Raw genomic sequence first — 19,351 nt, forward strand, 5'->3', positions numbered from 1 at the left:
TCTGGCAGTGATACCAATCTGAACGTGACTGATTGGGACACGGTCTTTCTGAATCTGCTGATGAAGAATCCAACATAATCCTGCCTTCTGTCCAGGCCGGCAGACTGCTGTCTGTAAGACAGACGGCCAGATAAATGTTTGGCTACCACAGTGGTTAAGTGCTGTCGAAGAACGTACGTACAAAAGAAAAATTTTATAGGCTGAGTCTCTTTCCATTGACTATGTAGGGGGTCCAAACTGCCTACAGTACTAATACAAGTATTTCATGGATCAAAAGCTCAGCCCAGCTCCATTCTACCTATTACGCGACCAGACTAAGACAAGCTGTCAGTAAGATACCTGCAGCTGCCACTGACCAGTATTTAGAACAGTTTTGGTCTCAAACCTGTCTTACCACAGAAAGACAACAGATGTAGCAACTATCACTACCAGCCCTGAGCACCCATAGTAAAGATAAATTGAGTTTCAGGACCTGCAAGAGACCACATAGATAACGGATATCATCCAACACTTCTTAAGGAAGCCTTTCCTCTTTTTAATAACGCCATCGCTACTGGATAAAAACTATTAGGTATCACTTCATGATCAACCTCATCTGCTACAAAACCGAGAAAAATTACAGTATCTTTATTTCATATGCTAGATATTGACACTGATGTAGAAGTAATTTCATTCACTAATGCCAGTTTCATGTCTTGAAACAATATATGTGATTGCTCTAATTTCTGGTCAGCATAGGCTAGTAGTTCTTCCTAATTTCCGTAAAATAATGCACTGGTGGAATTTGTACATTTTATGTTTTACAGTTTTCATTGAAGGTAAAAATGGACTTTTAGTCAACTCTTAGTAATTTAGAAACAACCATCATCTTCCAAATGTGTAGGCGAATTATGGAGAAAAATGTGAAATGGTTCTCCATGGAAATGATCATCTATGTTTTTTATAATACTGGTGATGTGCTATCTGGCTCCAGGCTTACTGTCTTACTTATCCAGCTGTATATTGAGTTTGTTTTCCTAGTGGACAGATTTGAAGGAGATAAGACCAACATAATCAAAACATGTGCATCCTTACTATCTTTCATCATGAGCTAGCATATACAGTATATTTGATCATCTTTCTTTTCATGACAATGCTCATTAACTCTACTCCCATCATTAACTGGTGGATTTATGGTACCCATGGAAAAAAATAACACAAAGCAGCTTTTGCTGATGTACAAAATGTTTACTGAAGGAATCAATCCTACCTAAATCTGTTCAAGTTATAAAGTATACTACTTTATAGTGATTTACTTACTAAAGTATGAGAGTAGGCAGACTTACTGTTTCCATTTAACCAGTCATTGTTATCTATCTGGTTTGTATTTTAAAACACCAGTTGTGAACTCATCAGGAACTTGCAACAGCTACTCAAAAATGCTACCAGCAGAAAAATCCAACTAGATGATTTTTAAGAAGTTTGTGAGTTAAAATTTAATCCTGTTATCATTCAGCTCAGAGGAAATCCTACTAATGGGTTGAGTGGTCCAAGTTCCTAGTGAGCAGAGAGTATGTACTAGTATTTTGTTCCAAAATACACTACTCTGATGATTTGCATAAGAATAGTACCAAAACCACACATCAGATTAGGGCTAAAGTTTGCTAGGCTGTTATATTGCAGAATCCTTATAACCTCATTATATTGTTGTCATAGGTCTAATGTAAAAATCTCTTTCAACGTTTATGAACAATTATGTTCAAAATGACACATGACATAACCTTCAACACCCAATATCTTCAAAAAATTACATGCTATTAGTCATTCTCCATATTCACTCAGAAGCTCCAAATTTGGTACAAAAAAAACAAGGTATGCACAGTATCTGATTATTCTGTTGTTTGATGTGCTTAAGATACACTTACTCTTGCCTAGATTCTACTCCCAAAGGAGAAAAAAAAATTTCCTTGAGTCTGAACTGGACAGTCCAGGCATTAAAGAAAAAATGCAAACCTTTTAACAGCTAAAAGGAACATAAATAAGTATTGCATAATCTCTTGGAAGAAGTAGAATAAAATTAGTTATATAAATTATGCATGTCTGCCTCAGAAAGCACACTGACTGATGTTGAAATTTATATTACTTAAATACATATGCAAATACTAAATTCCCACGTTGTTAGGAAGTACGATGTTAAGGAGATTCATCGATTGTAATTCCACGTATTCTTATAATGTAAACACCTTTTGAGAAAAGAGGCCCTCACAATCTCAGAAAAGGCATCTGAGTGATGTGTATGCAAAATTTGAGAGAGCAGTACCAGCAGCCCTTGATACAAATATGGTACTATGAGCATATCAGCATATACAGGTGCAATAAAACGTGGACATTTATGTCTGAAGGGACATTTTGCTGCCCTTTTTATTTAGGCTTAGAAGGCTATATGGCTTCTTAAGCAGCTCCTGAAGAAGATTTTTATCCGTCCCCTTTCTGAGCTCAGTGCCAGTCCCTCCAGGTGTCAAACAACATTTTACTAGAGAAGGTCTTTGTAAGTTTCGGCAGCTTTCAAAAGCTGCTGGAGACCAGAAATCCTTAAGTTGAATCTGAAAATTGGTGCAAAGATGTACCAACTTCCTCAGGAGTATTTTCAGAAGCACCATCTCCATGGTCTGGCTTTGACAAAGATTTGCAGGTGGCAGATTTCTTTGCTGAGTGCTGCTCTAGACACTACTGGGCATATAACTGAGATGTAGTGCTTTGTACTACGTGCCACTTTTGAAATGTAATGGTTTTTATTCAGTAATTCTCAGGAACTGATTCGATAACAGCAGATTATTCTCTTAGAAATCTTCCTATTTTGATTCTCTTTCGCTCACTTCCTACCAGTGTCCTGGGTCAGAAGTACAGACTTCAAAATAGCATTCCTGGGATAAATGGCTATAAAATCAGTTCCCTGCTCTGCTGTCTGCATATGCTTACAGCAAAGACATATCATTTTTAAGTTTTCTACTGAATGAAGAGTCATGATGACTCTAGAGAAAAAAAACAACCTGATTTTAACAAAAGTTTTATTTTAAAATCTTTCCTAGCAATGGCAAAAAAATTACCAACAGCATCTATTTTACTATTCTTGCTGCAAGTCCGTGCAGTGAAGTTATAATGAATGAATCTATTTCTAAAAGAGGCAGTAATACTGTAAGCAAGTGCTATAAAATACAGATGCTCATCTCTGTCATTCATTAGGCAAGAGATCAGCCCATTTTTCACTTGCATGGGGTCCATGTATATTTCCTTTTGTTTTCACGTTTATGGCTATGAAATGTAATAACTTTGCTGCTTTGAACCATTCCACCCTCTCTGAATCACCTTTATTTATCCGTATTTTAATCCTCTGAATTCCAAGAATAGTACTCCACAAAGTAATGCAAATTAAAGAAGAAATTGGGTCATTCTAGGAAACATACAGTGATCCTTCATTAAATCTACAAATACTTAAATGTAAGTAAAGTGGGTTTTAAGGAAAGAGAGCTCCTTGGTGCAGAAGCACCCTCTAATGGCTGGCGACTGACTGCTCTGAACAACAGCTAGAAAAGCAATTTAATAGCTTCCCTAAAAAGGAAGGGAAACTACTAAGTTATAAAATAGAAATGTGAATATACATACGCACGCACACACATATTCAGATTTCACACACATTCTCTGTTGCATATATTTTAACACACAAAAAGAGCAATATAAATCTGATAAACTTTTAAAATTAGAGCCTGTTTTCCTTTTAAAACACTATTCTCAATTTCATAAGTTAAATGGATTTTTATGCTTGCCCAGGTTTCAACCATTCTTCAGAACTTTAAGATAAACAGAAAGTGACTTTCCTATGTTATCTCAATTAACTTTTACAAATGATAACTAGTCTGGAAAGGCTTCAAGAAAAATGCTCTATTAAGTTCAAATCATACAGTAATTTAGGCTGGAAGGAACTTGGAAGTTGTTAGGCCCATTCCCCTGCTCAGAGTTTGCCAGCTCTGAAGTTATATCCTGATAGTGGAATACTAAGTTGTTTTTTTTTTTAAAAAAAAATACCTATACTTTCTTCTGGTGCTAAAGCTATGCTAGAGATACTGGAAATGTAAACCATTTCTGCTGTCTAAAAATATGCCTTAATATATATTTTTTTTAACTTTCATGCTGTGGCTTTGCAGATTTTTTTTTCTGAAAAATACCCCAAAATTTGCTCATATACGTGCATTATTTTAAACCCATGCAAGAACCTGTATTTATTATAGCATGCAGTCCTTTATTATTAACTGTTCAGTGTAATACCCCAGTGTTCATACAAAGCCAGTGGCAGATAGAGCAGTTAATAATTTGAAAGTAATGAGGCTAACCGACCAACTTGCTTCTCAACATCACTTTTCAAATCTCTTTGGGCTAAATTTTCAGCCAGTGTGTGGGGAATTAGCCATAGAAATCCCATTAACACTAATGAATGTTCCATGGTTAACTCCCCATGCTCTGTGCTGAAGATTTACCCCTATATCTCTAAAATAAATATGTGCAGATGCCAAAATTCTTTTTATAAAGCCTGAAGAAATTAAGGACTCTATTTTCAATAATTGACTTAAGCACATGTATCTTTTCCCCCCATGGATCATCTTGTACATATCAGAATGAATGTAATGTCTGCATTATTCTCATTGAAAAGATTATCCAAAGTGCATGTTTACCACATAAAAGCTGAGTTTAGTTAATTGTCTCTTTTACAAAAATAGTATACAGAGAGAGTTGGATTTGTCTCGTAGTTAAATACACCATGCACAGGTGGAACAGTATGCACTGTCATTAAAAACATCACGTATTTGTATTTACATTTCTGAAGAAATGACAGTATTTAGGAAAGTCATTAGTCTGAAAGAATTGGACAGTATCCTATATCCCTACAAAATGACAAAATACACTAGGGGAATATAAGCCTTGCAAGCAGTGGCTGTTTAAAGGTGGAGGATGATCATTACATCAACTATGAAAATATGAAGCTGGGAAAGGCTTCCAGGATCAAACCCAGAAGCTGTCCTCTGTTTCTGAAAGGTATGAGGGCATATTTCCATCATCTTTTTAAATCCCACTTGCAAGAACATACCCCTGTTACTTTTACAATTTTAATTTAGAAGCCTACTTGCCTAGATGAGCACATTATTTCAAGCTCCATGATGAGTTAAATAAAAGTGCCAAAGCAACTTATTTGGCAAAGCACTAAAATTCATGTTTATAAATGTTTGGCTTCACTGGTATTGAAGTACATGCATTAAGTGCTTTACTTACCTGAGGGCTGCAACTGCCCATAAAGACTTAGAATAGTGTTGACCTCTTACTATGCCTTCAGGCTTCTGAAGCATTTCAGAGATGTCTCAGTCCAGTCAATGAACTGATTCAAATCACATTCACGTGCTAAAGTTTAGGAAATAAATCTTCAGTAACATTATTTTCATACATGAAGATTTACTTTACCTTCCTTAAAATGTTTGTTCTTGGAGATCAGACTGAAAGAGGTCAGGTATAATACCCAATTGTCTGCATCTGCCCTACAAATAGCTTAATAGAGCATTAGCACTATAACCTCAAAGAGGACACTTTACTTCCTTCCTGAATACAGAACTGAAAAATCATTTACATGGAGCCTAAGCAAAGTGTTTTACCTGAAAATAATATACCAGCTACATGAAGATAGAGGAAACCCACTGAAACTGTGCAGTGAAATCATACTTGCAAAAATTCACTCAGAAAAGGCCACAACCCTTCTGGTTACACCTAGAGCCGAAGATGGCACATTTAGATAGAACTACTTTTAGCTTATATACAGACTCTTCCTACAAAGATTAAATATATAGTCCTTCTCAGAACACCAAACTATGGCACTTTCAATACCAACACATTTAGACAGATTCCCTCTTTCCATTAAAAGGTCTTTCATACAAGTCTTTCATAGCCAAGATAAAAAGGAGAACTTTCCTGCTAGTTTTCTTCAAAAAAAATTAAATGCTTTCAGCTAGAACTGGGGAATCTAGAATGAGGTAAGGCCAGGCTGGTGGGGGTGGAGAGGAGAATCAGTCATGGAAACAGGTTTTATATAGCATTTATTACAAACTCCCCTTATTTTCACTTGCTTCTTTGGAAATTAGCACAGCCATGACTGGGTTAATTCTCTGTGGGTTTCCCTGTGTACTATTATTGAGCAGTCATGGGAAAACTCAGCCAAATGAGCATGGCTCTAGTGAAGCCATACATCTGGGAGGAAGGGCAATCACCAGAACACAGAGTTTGTCTATAAAAAGACACTCAAACAGATAGGGCATTTAAGCTGACCTCCCTGAAGTGATGTCCTCATACTTTAATTGCGCTGAATTTTTGGTGTTTTATGTCACCCTAAATGAAAAGGAATAATTTTGTACAGAATGTTTGTTGGTTTTCTCGTTTTACAGACACATTCCTTCCTATTCTTCAGGCAGCCTGTCATGTTGCATCCCTCACTGCACTGCTTCACATCCGAGCAGGTTTTGTATCTATATACCTGTGCACATCTCCAAGACTAACTGAAACCTCTCTCGTTAAAGTGCTATAAGGCAACAGGAGTGTTTCTTTTCAGAACAATGAGAAACACAGACATTAAAGCAGCCATGTCTTTCTCACACCTACAGATCATTAGACAATAAAAGGCAAAGACTTTGACATGCCTACTGCCATGTCCAGTATCTCCTCCCCAGTGGTTCATGGTTGGTGCTGCCTTCCTACCACTGCACCCCCAGAGAGGGGCACCATCCTGATAAACAGCAGCAGTGTTAACTCTTCTAGGTTTGTCCAGTGGCTTTTTGAACACATTCTTCAACTTGTCTTGGGAACCTGCCTCAAAACAAGAAACTCCAGCATCCACCTTGCAGTGGTTTATGCTTAGCAGCATCAGCTGAAGAGCTTAAGTATTTCTGTCTATACTTGATGCTGTCTGCTTCTGGCATCCTATGAAGTACTCTTTCCCATCAAAATTTTGTTTGCGTAGGGTAATGGGAAGAGGAGAGAGGATAGGTACAGTTGTCTTAATACCACTGAAATCTGTTGAGCACACTATTTATGAATTGTCCCCACTGCTGCTGCATTTTGCAGCAGCTTCCTCCCTAAAAGCACTGGAAATTTCCACAACAGTCCCAACAGCTGATTTCACAATATTCAACTAGTTCGCAACTGACTGGCATCAAGTGAGTATAATGAGCTTTCAGATGGTAATGGCAAAATGCCTGTTGGTGCTGCCAAGAACTTCCCTATCTATCTGTGGCAGCTCTGGAGTAAGCTCAGAGAAGGACAGTGGCCTACGTTATGCTGAATTTTTGTTTCCACCACTGGTCATCCAAGTTATGCGTCATTACACTGCTTCCACATAAATATCAGCAACGACCTGATCTACCTCTAAAGCAGCGTTCCACCAAAAAAAGTTGCTTCAGGTAAACGTTCTGGGGAAGCAGCAATTCGATTCATCTACGCACTCCTCCTGCTTCATTAGCTGTATGGCCACAACTTCAAAAGCTTTATGAAACCATGGAGCCAAAACCATCTCTCTACATGACTACACACGCACAAGCACAAGCAAAATCTTATTAGTGTTAATGATTATCACAATCTATCATATATGCCCTGTGCTACCTTACAGCAGTTCAAAATGAAAAAATTGACATAGGGAGAGGAACCATATAAGCTTTCCAGCTTCGTTTCCAGTTCTAAAATATCTGTGAGTGTTCCATGCACTGACACATGAGAAAAAAAACAACTGCATAGACATGTAAAAAAGTGATTGATCCATGGCATGGAACTCAGCAGCATAATATTGCACTATAGGCTCTACCTCCAAGATGCTCAGTGGTTAAATCACAAAAGTCAAGAACACAAAAAGTTAGTCTAGCACACTGAAGTTATAGAGAGGCATTTCAGTTTGATATAGTCAAGTTGCTCCACATGGAGTAAACAAACTATTCTGGTTGCCCCATGTGCTCTTCATATCTGATACCACCTTTCCATACCGATCCTTAAGGATCAGGAAGACACTGGGATGCTGCAATTCCTGCACCAATACAGAGTTAAGGGGTTTTTAAGGCAATTTATTGTGATGAAGTCTCATAGCTGCCCTGGCCTTTGTCCTTTCCAAGGATTTCTTCATGAGATGTGTGATATTTAGTAACCACATTCCTCATTGTCAGTCTTCTTTCAGGATTGCAAAACACACACCTAAAAAATATTCCATTGCTCGATCACGCTAACACAAGTCATATTAATTAAGAGTATGTTTGTGTAATTACATGGGAGAGGTGCTTTGCACAGCAGTTAAAGTACATGCAACATTCATAATAAGCAATCCTGTGTGCAAGATATTACAGAACAGGGTTCTTGGTCTGAAAGAAAGAAGTCATTTAAAAATTGATGCCAACTCTTTGGTGTTTTCTAGGTCACACAGATTGTTATTAGGGCCTGATACATTAAAATAATAAAGCACATGAAATCATATTTTATCTGACTCAATAGGAACAATAATTCTTTAGCATTTGCTGAATAAAGTCAAACATATTTCTTCCAAACAGCCAATTAAAAATGTAACATTTACATACAACACCAGACCTCAATAGCTATTGCAGAACTTTTTCTTTCAACCACTTTACCTAAAAGAATAAACAATGATGCAATCAAATTTTCACACCTTCAAGTTATAATGATAACTTTGTTCAGAGCTAACTCTTACAGATCCAATAAACAAAGTTACACATACTCTGTGATTAAGATATGCAGGCTAAAAGAGCATTTAACAGGACAGTCCAACTGTCCTGCGGCAGGCAAGCTCCCCATTTACTGCTTACAGCAGGTAGCAATACATAGAAATAATGTGAATATGCTCAGCACATCATTTTGATGTTCTCTTTTTAATTTTAATATCAAAGTATTCCAAAGCTCAATTATGCTTCATTAGTGAAACTGTGAATACCTCACTTAATTATTTTAATATCTCAGGATTAGACAAGGAATGCAAAATTTTGGTAAAGCTGACAACGAAGGAAACGCATTGACTGTTCCAAGACAAAAAAAAAAAAAAAAAAGAAAAGAAAATCTGTATTTCATGTTTTGAGCCAATCAAGAATGAGCTACAGATATTGTATTACAGATGATTGCCTTAATCCTAAGGCATTTTAGGGTGTATTTGAAGTAACACAAGGGAAGCTTGTTTTGATATATTCACAATATCAAGCTGCTGGGAGATGACTCCTAGATTCACACAGTGGGAGTTAAGTTCTCTCTTCCCCTTTGAAACCAAACAAGGCAAATACTTGCAAGGAGACTTAAAGTAATACAGCAACAAACCACACTGCTCTTTCCTGAAATATGTCTCTTTCTTCTATATATAATGAACCCAGAACTACAGGCACACTCTCATTCATTCTGTGCTACAAATATTTAGTTTGCAACCGCTAACTTCTTTGCACACATTTCTCAAGTTTTTGAACACCGTTTTCACCTTCGCTGACAATAGAAACGTAACAGAAATAGAACTTTACACAATGGCACCACCTAGTGTTTAAAATACCAATTTTCAATCCTTACAATTCAACTTCTTTCCTTTCACTCACAATTGATGAAAAATACAACTACTTAAATGAGAGCACATTTCTTTCAAGAGAGATTTCATCTAATTTTCTGCCAGTTTGCAGTTATGTCTTTCATATCCAAAACTACCTACAACACGATCTCTGCGAGCATATTCTTAATCTAGCTACCAGTCGGTTTTCATTTAAAAGAAATGCTTAGGAGCCAATGAATGACCTGTTTCGTGATTAAAGTTAATAGTGTTGTCTCTAAAGCAGGATTTATCTGGCTGTTTAAGAGAAAATCAAGCTACACCTGTATATATTTAAACCATTATCTAAGAAAGTAAATTTCCTGTAAAAATATGAGTCTTGAAAAATGTTTACTTAAAAGATTAAAGGCAGGCATTACCATATTAGAAAAATGCGTCATCCAGTGCCCAAGCTTGTCTCTGATTGTTATGGGCAGACTGGCAACCTTGCCATTTAAAAGTATCAAACCACCATATTAATTTTAAAAGTATACTAAAATTGTGAATAACTTTGCAAAAACTTCATCTGTGCAAGCTGAAATAAAAGTAAATCTTCACCAGGTTGACTTTTCTTTACTGAAGGTGGAAAGTGAGCTTACTCAGCAGGAAAAAAACCTACTAAAACTCTACTAATTTTTTCTTTAAAAGACTTTCAAATTTTGCAGGGTGGATCTTCATCTTTGAACCACTGCTATACCTAGGCTAGACCTTAAAAAATGTCTGGCCTTCACTGTAAAAAAAAACACTGGGTTGTTCACCAGTGTTCAGTGAAAAAAAAAAATTGAAAAAAAAAAATCAGTTTTGGCAAATAAGTTCCACAAAAGTTCCATTCCTACTTAGGATGCTCTGGTCTCCCTGTTCTCAGTGCCTGGATACAGGGATTCAAAATAACCGTCTCAAATGGCTTGCTTCCGAACAAGGAACCTAACTGGAGTTCCCAAGGTCATTTCTCTCCATTACAACCACAACTGATCCCAAGTACAGTTCTCAAATATGGTGTTTTAGGTAACCATTATGTTATGAATGCTTCCTCCTAATGAAGGAAAGCACATCCCTAAAACTTGGTTTAATTCTACTGAATCAATGTAACATTGAATCATTAACACTGGAAAAAAATTCCAAGATCATCAAGTCAGCCCAACACCACCATGCCAACTAAACCACGTCCTGAAGTGCCAAGTCTACACGTTTTTTTAGCACCTCCAGAGATGGGGACTCCACCACTTCCCTGAGCAGCCTGCTTCGGTGCTTGACAAGCCTTTCTGTGAAGAAATTATGGAGCTTAAAGCAACCTAAACCGCGTTAGAAAGACTTCTTCAATACCCTGCCTTCAATGTACAGCACAGAAATTCTTTGTCCTTCTTTGTAATACTGAAGGACTTCCACTGCAGAAATATTCCCATCCCATTAATCTCACCTATTTTTCCCAATCCAAATGGTTAATATTTCTCTTCCATTCCATTTCATTGCAGTGCTACAGACTAGGAAAAGTCTGTCTAGAAAGCAGCCTGGAGGACAGGGACCTGCAGGTGATATGGTCCTCCTCACAAACCTAACCCTTACTTCAGATGTATTCCTTCTCTCCATTCTACACTTTCCACCTGTTAATTTCTTCTTTATCTCCTGCAGGCATTTGCATAATTTATTTTCAAAAAGAAAGTTAGTTCTTTTAAATTGCTGGTTATAATCAAGTCATATTTGCTCAATATAAATAAAGGCAAAATCTATAAAGGCAAATCTTATAAAAAAATACCTACATTTTTTCTCACATATTTACAAAGGATTTCACTGAATAGTACTTGAGGCCCCTGATTTAGTGCTCCCTTGAATCACAGAATCATAGAATAACCAGGTTGGAAAAAAACCCACAGGATAATCGAGTCCAACCATTCCTATCAAACACTAACCCATGCCCCTCAGCACCTCGTCCAGCCGTGCCTTAAACACCTCCAGGGAAGGTGAATCAACCACCTCCCTGGGCAGCCTGTGCCAGTACTCAATGACCCTTTCTGTGAAGAATTTTTCCCTAATGCCCAGCCTAAACCTCCCCTGGCGGAGCTTGAGGCCATTCCCTCTTGTCCCGTCCCCTGTCACTTGTGAGAAGAGGCCAGCACCCTCCTCTCTACAACCTCCTTTCAGGTAGTTGTAGAGAGCAATGAGGTCTCCCCTCAGCCTCCTCTTCTCCAGGCTAAACAACCCCAGCTCTCTCAGCCGTTCCTCATAAGGCCTGTTCTCCAGCCCCCTCACCAGCTTTGTTGCTCTTCTCTGGACTCTCTCCAGAGCCTCAACATCCTTCTTGTGGTGAGGGCCCCAGAACGGAACACAGGATTCGAGATGCGGTCTCACCAGTGCCGAGTACAGAGGTAGAATAACCTCCCTGGACCTGCTGGTCATGCCGTTTCTGATACAAGCCAAGATGCCATTGGCCTTTTTGGCCACCTGGGCACACTGCTGGCTCATGTTCAGTCGCTGTCAACCAACACCCCCAGGTCCCTCTCCACTGGGCAGCTTTCTAGCCAGTTTTCTCCTAGTTGAGTCACTAGTGTCATGAAAACACCAGTTTTCTTGAACTCTCTTGTGCAGTTTTTTTGCACACATTCTTTATAAACCTTCTGCCAAAGTTTTTTACCATTACACCTTCAAGTGAGCTCCAAGAGTTCAAGTCAGAGGGCTTAGGGACACACAGCAAAGGGGAAAATCTCTGAAGCAGCTCATCCGGCAGCCCTGCAAATAGTATACTAGTGCAATGGTAATGACATAAGATCAAAACAAGGGTTCTGTCAGCTGGCAGTGGTGCCAACAAGATGCCTCTTAAAAGTGTATTCTGAGGAGAGAGATAGTGTGAACACCAACATCTGCAAGGCGTTTTCAGCTGGAGACAGTCTGACACAACAGTTCCATGAGGTGAGGATACCTCAGAAGGTCACTGGTCCTCCTGTTTCTCCACAGCAAAGCAGTAGAAGTTGAGTGGGCACTGTCACGAAGCAAACCTAACTTCTACTGACTATCTAAAAGCATTGACTGGATAGAGATGGTTTACCCAAAGACATCTGTACTTGTAATTTTCTCCCATTGTTCATCCCCCTGGACTGCAATACCACAGACATTGCATAACAGCTTCTGAACAACCACAAGCTATGGCCTGGCATATTAAGAGAAACCAAAACCAGTCACAGTTTACATTAATATGCCAGACCATAATCTGGGATGATTCAACTCGGTTTTATAAGCAGGAGAGGCTGGAACAACTAGAGGCATCTCACAATGATATGTTCTTCACAAACTGAGCTATGCTTGTACTCTTTATTCTTGCATTCTGCCCATTCTCTGTTCTCCACATGGTAGGACTGGGAAACAGCCTTCTGTATGCTAGCTCCTCTGGGCAGCCACGACATCTGCAGCACATCAGCAAGCCCAAGATACCTTGCACTGAGTTATAGGTGGATAAACAGAGCTTTTTTTCCTCCTTTTTTCTTTCTGAAGAAAAGGAAGTTGAGACAGAGCAATGAAGGTTGTCAGTTCAAACATTGAGGCAAAGGAGTAAACAAACTGAAGACAATGTTTTTGTCTTCCCTAAATAAAATGGTATTATAGGTAATCTGGAAAAATTAATTCACTCTGCTGCTTGGCCACAGCCTAGAAAAACGAGGTATACAGTGTCAGATGAAAATCAAAAGGCAAATTTAGGCACAAATGAGCACAAGGCCACACAATAATTCAATCTTTGTGGACTGAAAGGCCATAAAGCTGACAAATTCCTAACAAAGGTGATGATGATGATGATGACAAAGGAGATGATTAAGAAGAATGGTATTTTCATAAGCAGATATACTAAAAGGTGTTCAAAATTGGGCTCATGCTATGAAATCTGGAAGCATGGCAAGAACTACACTAGGATAAAGGCCTTTCACTACCCAATTCCTAAAGTCAATATGAAACAGCAGAGCTACCAAATACATACTCCTGATTAAATTATCATAATTGGAGAGAACTGCCATTGATAGCATGCAAAATGCAATTCCATTTCCAAGTATGTGTCAGAGCTATGACTTCTGCTCAAGACAAACAATCTAATTCTATCTGAAGAAGCTTAAAAGTTTTTAAGATCTGTAAGTCCTTGTTTGGGTCCTTTTTAAGCAGAAAAGTCTTAATTGCAAAAAAAACCCTATTTCCATGTAGGTAATAGAATCCTGTCAATAAATCCCTTTAAAAATGTCTTTGTTGCCGGAGCGTGTATCAAGAAGGTGAACTGGACATCTCTGGACAGCTAGGTATTGCAGCATTCATGGTGTTAAATTTTTTGGTTTTGAAAACAAACACTGGAAGATAGAGAAGACGAAGGATACATTTGCTCTAGTTCACAGCACCAGTTCCTGAACAGGGCAGATTATCACAGGACAGATGCTATAGCTCTCATTCCAGTTGTCGACCTAATTCTCTCTTTCTTGGGGACAAGGGGCTCTCACCCTGTTGCAGGGCAGCTTAGCTACTTGTGAAATGAATATTTCACAGCAGTGAAGTGATGCAAGCTACTGCTCTGTGCCAATGGTACACTAACACCAATTTCAGTTTTTCTTAATTTGCCAACCTGTAATTTGTGGAGCTGCTGCATAAGCAACTGAATCGTCCCCGAAGCGGAGGTAGCGCAATAACTAGACCAACCATCCCAAGGTAAACTGTCCCGGAATGCGAATCATATCCCTGAGGCATCTCATGAGCCCCAATTTAGAAGCAGCAGCACTTGGCACAATGTCTAGTTGATTAATGCACACTCCCATCTTAAGGGGAGCCTGAAGACAAGGCTAAGAGTCTGACGAGTTCATCATGCCGATTGCTTAATGCAGAAGATCATACATCATCTTTCCTTTCCAAGTAGGCTTACATAGTAAACATGAAGTAAATGGCCAAAAATTCCTTGCATCTAGAAAGGGAACTGGAGAAAATGAGCTCCTTTAAAAAAAATATAAAAGGCATGCTAAGCTATTGTGTTGCCTAACAGTATCAATTTGTACCTGTGCTACTCAATATTGTATAGAAGGAAGACATTACTGTTATCCCACCACTCACTTTCACTCACAGGAAACTAGCATTTCTCTTCACTATGGGTGTGACATACATGGAAGTCCCAACAACACGAGGCGCAGCCTAATTCAAAGCATCCAAGGTGATTAAAAGTTTAAGAAAGAAGAACCAAACAGCAGTGCTGAAGCAAGTTACCTGCAACAATTTTCCAGGTACTCGGAGAAGGGAAGTGACTGACTTTTCTCTGACTCTATATACTGATCAGTCGATGAAATATGAATCAATATTAGAGGAGGTTTTGCTGTTAGGCAGGAAAACAGTGTCAAAGCAAAAGATAAGGGAATGGGGATGATTGATTGTGTAAGCTGTGGCAAAGACTTCTTTTTTCATGTTAGGAGAAACTCCATAATCAGGTAGGCTGTTGCTCTGCACTATTACATGCCATCAAGTTTTATCCAAGGCATTTGATTTTTCTTTTCTACAGATTCAGACTTCACTTTCTCTCTTCTCTTTGTAGCTCTCAAACCACCTGACAGAACAAGGCAGACTTCCTGTTCTGCCTTACAGCCTTCTGCCATGTCAGTCCAGATATTGATAGGATCAGTCAGGATCAGTCTTTATGAAGAAAGTCCAGCTGTGTCCCTGTGCCAGGAGTCAATCTCTGCTCATTCTCTCTCTGTGAGGAAGGCTCATGTGCAGTCTAGTCAGTGGCCCAAAAGTGAGATAAGTGCATTCAGTGAAGATGCAAGCTTTGGAAAGCTCACTGTTGAACTGGAAGGTCTCACAAGGCATAGGCAAACTCCAGTTTTTCAAAATGTAATTTAATATGTCTCCTCCGAAGAACAGCGATATCATTGACTCAGGATGTGGAAAATAACTTTAAAAATTTTAAGAGAAACCAAGCCCTCAGCAATTTTCCCTAACTTCATCCTTAGACAGACTGGGAAAATAATTTTGCTTTCTTCTTCCAAAACCCAATAGCCCTAGACAAACACATAACACATACCTCAGTTACAGCAATTAAAGTCGTAAGTTCTTACAACAAAGAATTAGGCAACCTTTCTGACCTCACCTACATCAAATCATCCAGTCCACTGAACAAGCTCATATGCAGTTCCACATTTGGAAATTATATTTGTTCTTTATAGATATCTAAATGACTCTGAAATTTATCTGGGTTTGGATGTAAATGTTATGCTGTACGAAGGACTTAATCAAATGGGCAACAGGTAAAATGCTTCCTAATTAAACATTTATTTTAAAGGGACTAAATCACTCGTTATTAAAAGCACTAGTTACTACTCCATAAAATTGTGCTTATTCTCTGTCCTTAGAAATGCTAAATGCAGTTTTGCTATTCTCTCATAAACAGAATGCTAAAAAAGAAAATGTAAATATTTTATTTTTAGGTTACTTCTCTCTTGAAAAAAGCAATATTTTTAAATTCAAGGCTATTTTTTATATTTAGCATAACTAGTATTAATATATAAAAGTATTTAAATTAATTAACTGAGCTAGAAAAGCACCTGAATTCTGATTTAACTTCGGATAAGATTATTCTTTTCTCCACAAAGAAAACTGCTCACAATAAAATTATGGCCTCAAATCTCCCCTCATCTCCAAAATCCATTCTGATATTTCATTACAATTCCTCCTTCTTCTGCAGTTTAAGGAATGTTAACTGTGCTTGTGTTCACAGTGACAAACACGGATGACAACAAAGAAAGCAATTACAATAAATGTCTGATCTGCCTCCACTAAAAATATATACTTCAGCTTCAAAACAATATGCCACTCAAACTGAGTAAGCCCTACCTGACACAAAAATTACCCATGTTTGTCATGTCTGAACACATTTTTGGACTAAACAAGTGAGTCTTGCCTTTATCAGCTCTTCTAAAAGAAGAAGAATACTTAGCAGCTTAAAAAGCAAGTCTATGTAGTGTGTTTCTGTCACTTTTTCTTAAAGAGAGTGTTCTGGGCACTGTAAACTGTGAAAATTATTATTTTTTTTTTTAAATGGCATCTAGATTCTTGTTGGATTTCACTGGCAGTTGTGTTTGCAGCTTTGAAGTTTCCTCCAGGTCTGTCATTTGGTAAGGCTGCTGATGGGTGCCTGGGGTGCTTTGTCCTCCGGGAGGCTATTTTCCTTTAATTCATCTCTGATTAGAAGCAATTTATGCATTTTCATCTGTTTTATGTAAAGATCAAAGGGATCATGGATCCCAATGTTGACCCTATTATAGGCAAAAGAGGCAGGCTGCGCATTTTTGCTTGGTTTCAGTTTAAGCCTCAAAGCACCCGTTCATACTACTCAGTTCTTGATATATCTCTCATAAACCAGCATTTTATATGAAGACCAAGCAATAACCATTCTCTTGCCTGTAAATACATTTGTGCTTTTATATTTACATAAAACAAAGTTGTGGGGTGAAATTCCCATTTTCAAATCTGTTAAGATAATTATTTGTCCAAGGAGAACAAAGTGATACAAGATTAAATTCTGAACTGCCATAACAATACTCTTCTTAACGATCACATTAATAAATTCATGACACTTCATCTAATCATAAACTGATTTAGCCGGCCCTGCATTACAGGTATTTCCAAGCCTTCTCTTTTTTTTTCTGTCCTTAAGTTATGATAGAAAGAAAGACTGACTTTTACACAATATAAGTAGAAATTTTTCACAACACAAAGACAACTTAAAAATTTATTCCATTATAATCAATATTCAGTACCTATTGATATTAATGAGATTGACATTAACATTGCTATCAACACAAGAGCAAGAATACAGATGCCATTGAAACTTACCTGAAGTGAAGGGAACTGAAGGAAGTTTTATTTTATTACTATTTTTTTAAAGCAAATTCAGCACATATGCGAGCAAATATGTGAATATAGGGAAACTTCCAGGTTGTTGTCCCAAGCCAGTAAACACATGTAATCAATGCAAACGCCTCTTCTTACTTCCAGTCAGTTCAACCTGACTCCCTCTCCATAAGGCTCAACTCTTCCTTTTTCTTACTAATCTTGTGCAGAACAGGGAGAAAATATTCTGAAGACCAGCAGATAGAAGGGGGAAAAGCCCATCAAAACCCCAAGTTTGTAGAAAAGGCATAGCAGTACCTTTGGAAAGGCTTCTCATAGATTAACATTAGGTGAACAAAGACTGCCACGGATGGTTTGTCATTTTAACGACAAAGAATTAGGATTGTACTTAGCAAGCAACATCCTGAAAAGGAGGTTCCAAATGATGTACTCCACAAGAAATGGTGGCTCTTACTGAGAACAACTTCAAATACTTTGCTAAAACCTGTCACATTATTCTTTCCCAAGAGTGACTGCATGAAGCAAGAGATGCAAGAGAACTGCATCGAAAAAAAATTACCTGAAACAGTACAGCTTATCTGTTATCAAGGTAATCCTAAGAAGAAAAGAGTATTTGGAATTTATACGTTGAAAATTGAAAAGAAATCCATTACACTGTAAAGGATTTAGTAATTTTCTCCTCCAGGCCTGTGTTTTTGCTCAACCTGAGTTACCACATACCATTGAAAAAGGAAACACCACCACGTCAGGGAACTTTTTACTGTTCTACTCATGAAACTTTTGACACTTTTGATGGATTTAAAACAAAGAATTCTTAAATACATCACAATATTCTCATGTACCTGTGTGCTTCTGTAGCAACTGTCATTGGGATTTTTCTCATTACAAAGTAATGGCCAATTTTTTCTACTTTCCAACACTTAAAAAATCCTTAAAAACACTTAAAAACTGTTCAAAGCCCCAATTCAAAAACCAGACAGGACAAATTCTCGGTTTCAATCATTAGTGCAACCACACTAAACTCAGGTCTTTGCTTGTTTATAATATATCAAACCCAAAGAAGATGCAGAAGTACTAACACACTTACCCCACCTACCCACCCGTTCCACCCCCCACCAGAACACACAAAACAACTTCCAACTTGAAGCACAATTTAATAAGTAATTACAATAGAGAACCTCAGGTTGTCAATCCAACCCACAGAAAAAAAACCAATAATAACTGAGCTCTCTGAAATAGTGTCTGTATTCAAGGCAAATGCTAGGACAAAAGCAGCAGTAGGGGGAGAAACACCACTAACAAAGAAAACACTTCGAAATGCTCTTTGAATCTCAACAGGCAAGGACACTTATGAGACACTTAGGGGTGAAAATTCCAGGAGACATGGAAAAACTACATGAAGAAAAAATTACATGTTGCTTTTAAAAGACAAAAATTACCTTAAGAAAACAGGCAAACTTCAAATTCGTTCCCAAGAAGCAACAACCCTCTTCATTTTTCAGGTTTGACCTATCCCTTGCCTTGGGATCCCTTCAATTGCATTCAGAGACATGTAATCAGGTCTATATGGTAAAGGAAGGGGAAAAAACTGCCCAGGGCCAAAAGAAAGGTCCTATTTGGGGGAAGGTGGTGGGGCAGTAGGAGGACAGGAGAAGGGACCCTACCTTTCCTCCGAGAAAACTGTTAACATATAGAACATATAGAGGTAACATATAGAAAGGTCAAGTCTGATTTTTGGTAGAATTTCAGGGAAATTCTTAACAGAAATCAAGCAGAAAAATGATCTTAGAAACTATTAAAATATGGAAGGACATGAATGAAATTGTACATGTAACAAACTGACAAAGGAAGAAAAAAAAGGAAATAGGAATT

General features: G+C 38.0%; 1 protein-coding gene across 1 annotated transcript in view; it reads right to left on the reverse strand.

Moving 5' to 3' along the window:
* WDPCP (WD repeat containing planar cell polarity effector) overlaps positions 1-19,351 on the reverse strand; it is a 161,167-nt gene that overhangs the window by 119,912 nt on the left and 21,904 nt on the right. The gene's annotated exons all lie outside the window — the stretch shown is intronic.

This window comes from Phaenicophaeus curvirostris, chromosome 2 (genome assembly GCF_032191515.1).
Source record: "Phaenicophaeus curvirostris isolate KB17595 chromosome 2, BPBGC_Pcur_1.0, whole genome shotgun sequence".
NCBI classification, from domain to species: Eukaryota; Metazoa; Chordata; class Aves; order Cuculiformes; family Cuculidae; genus Phaenicophaeus; species Phaenicophaeus curvirostris.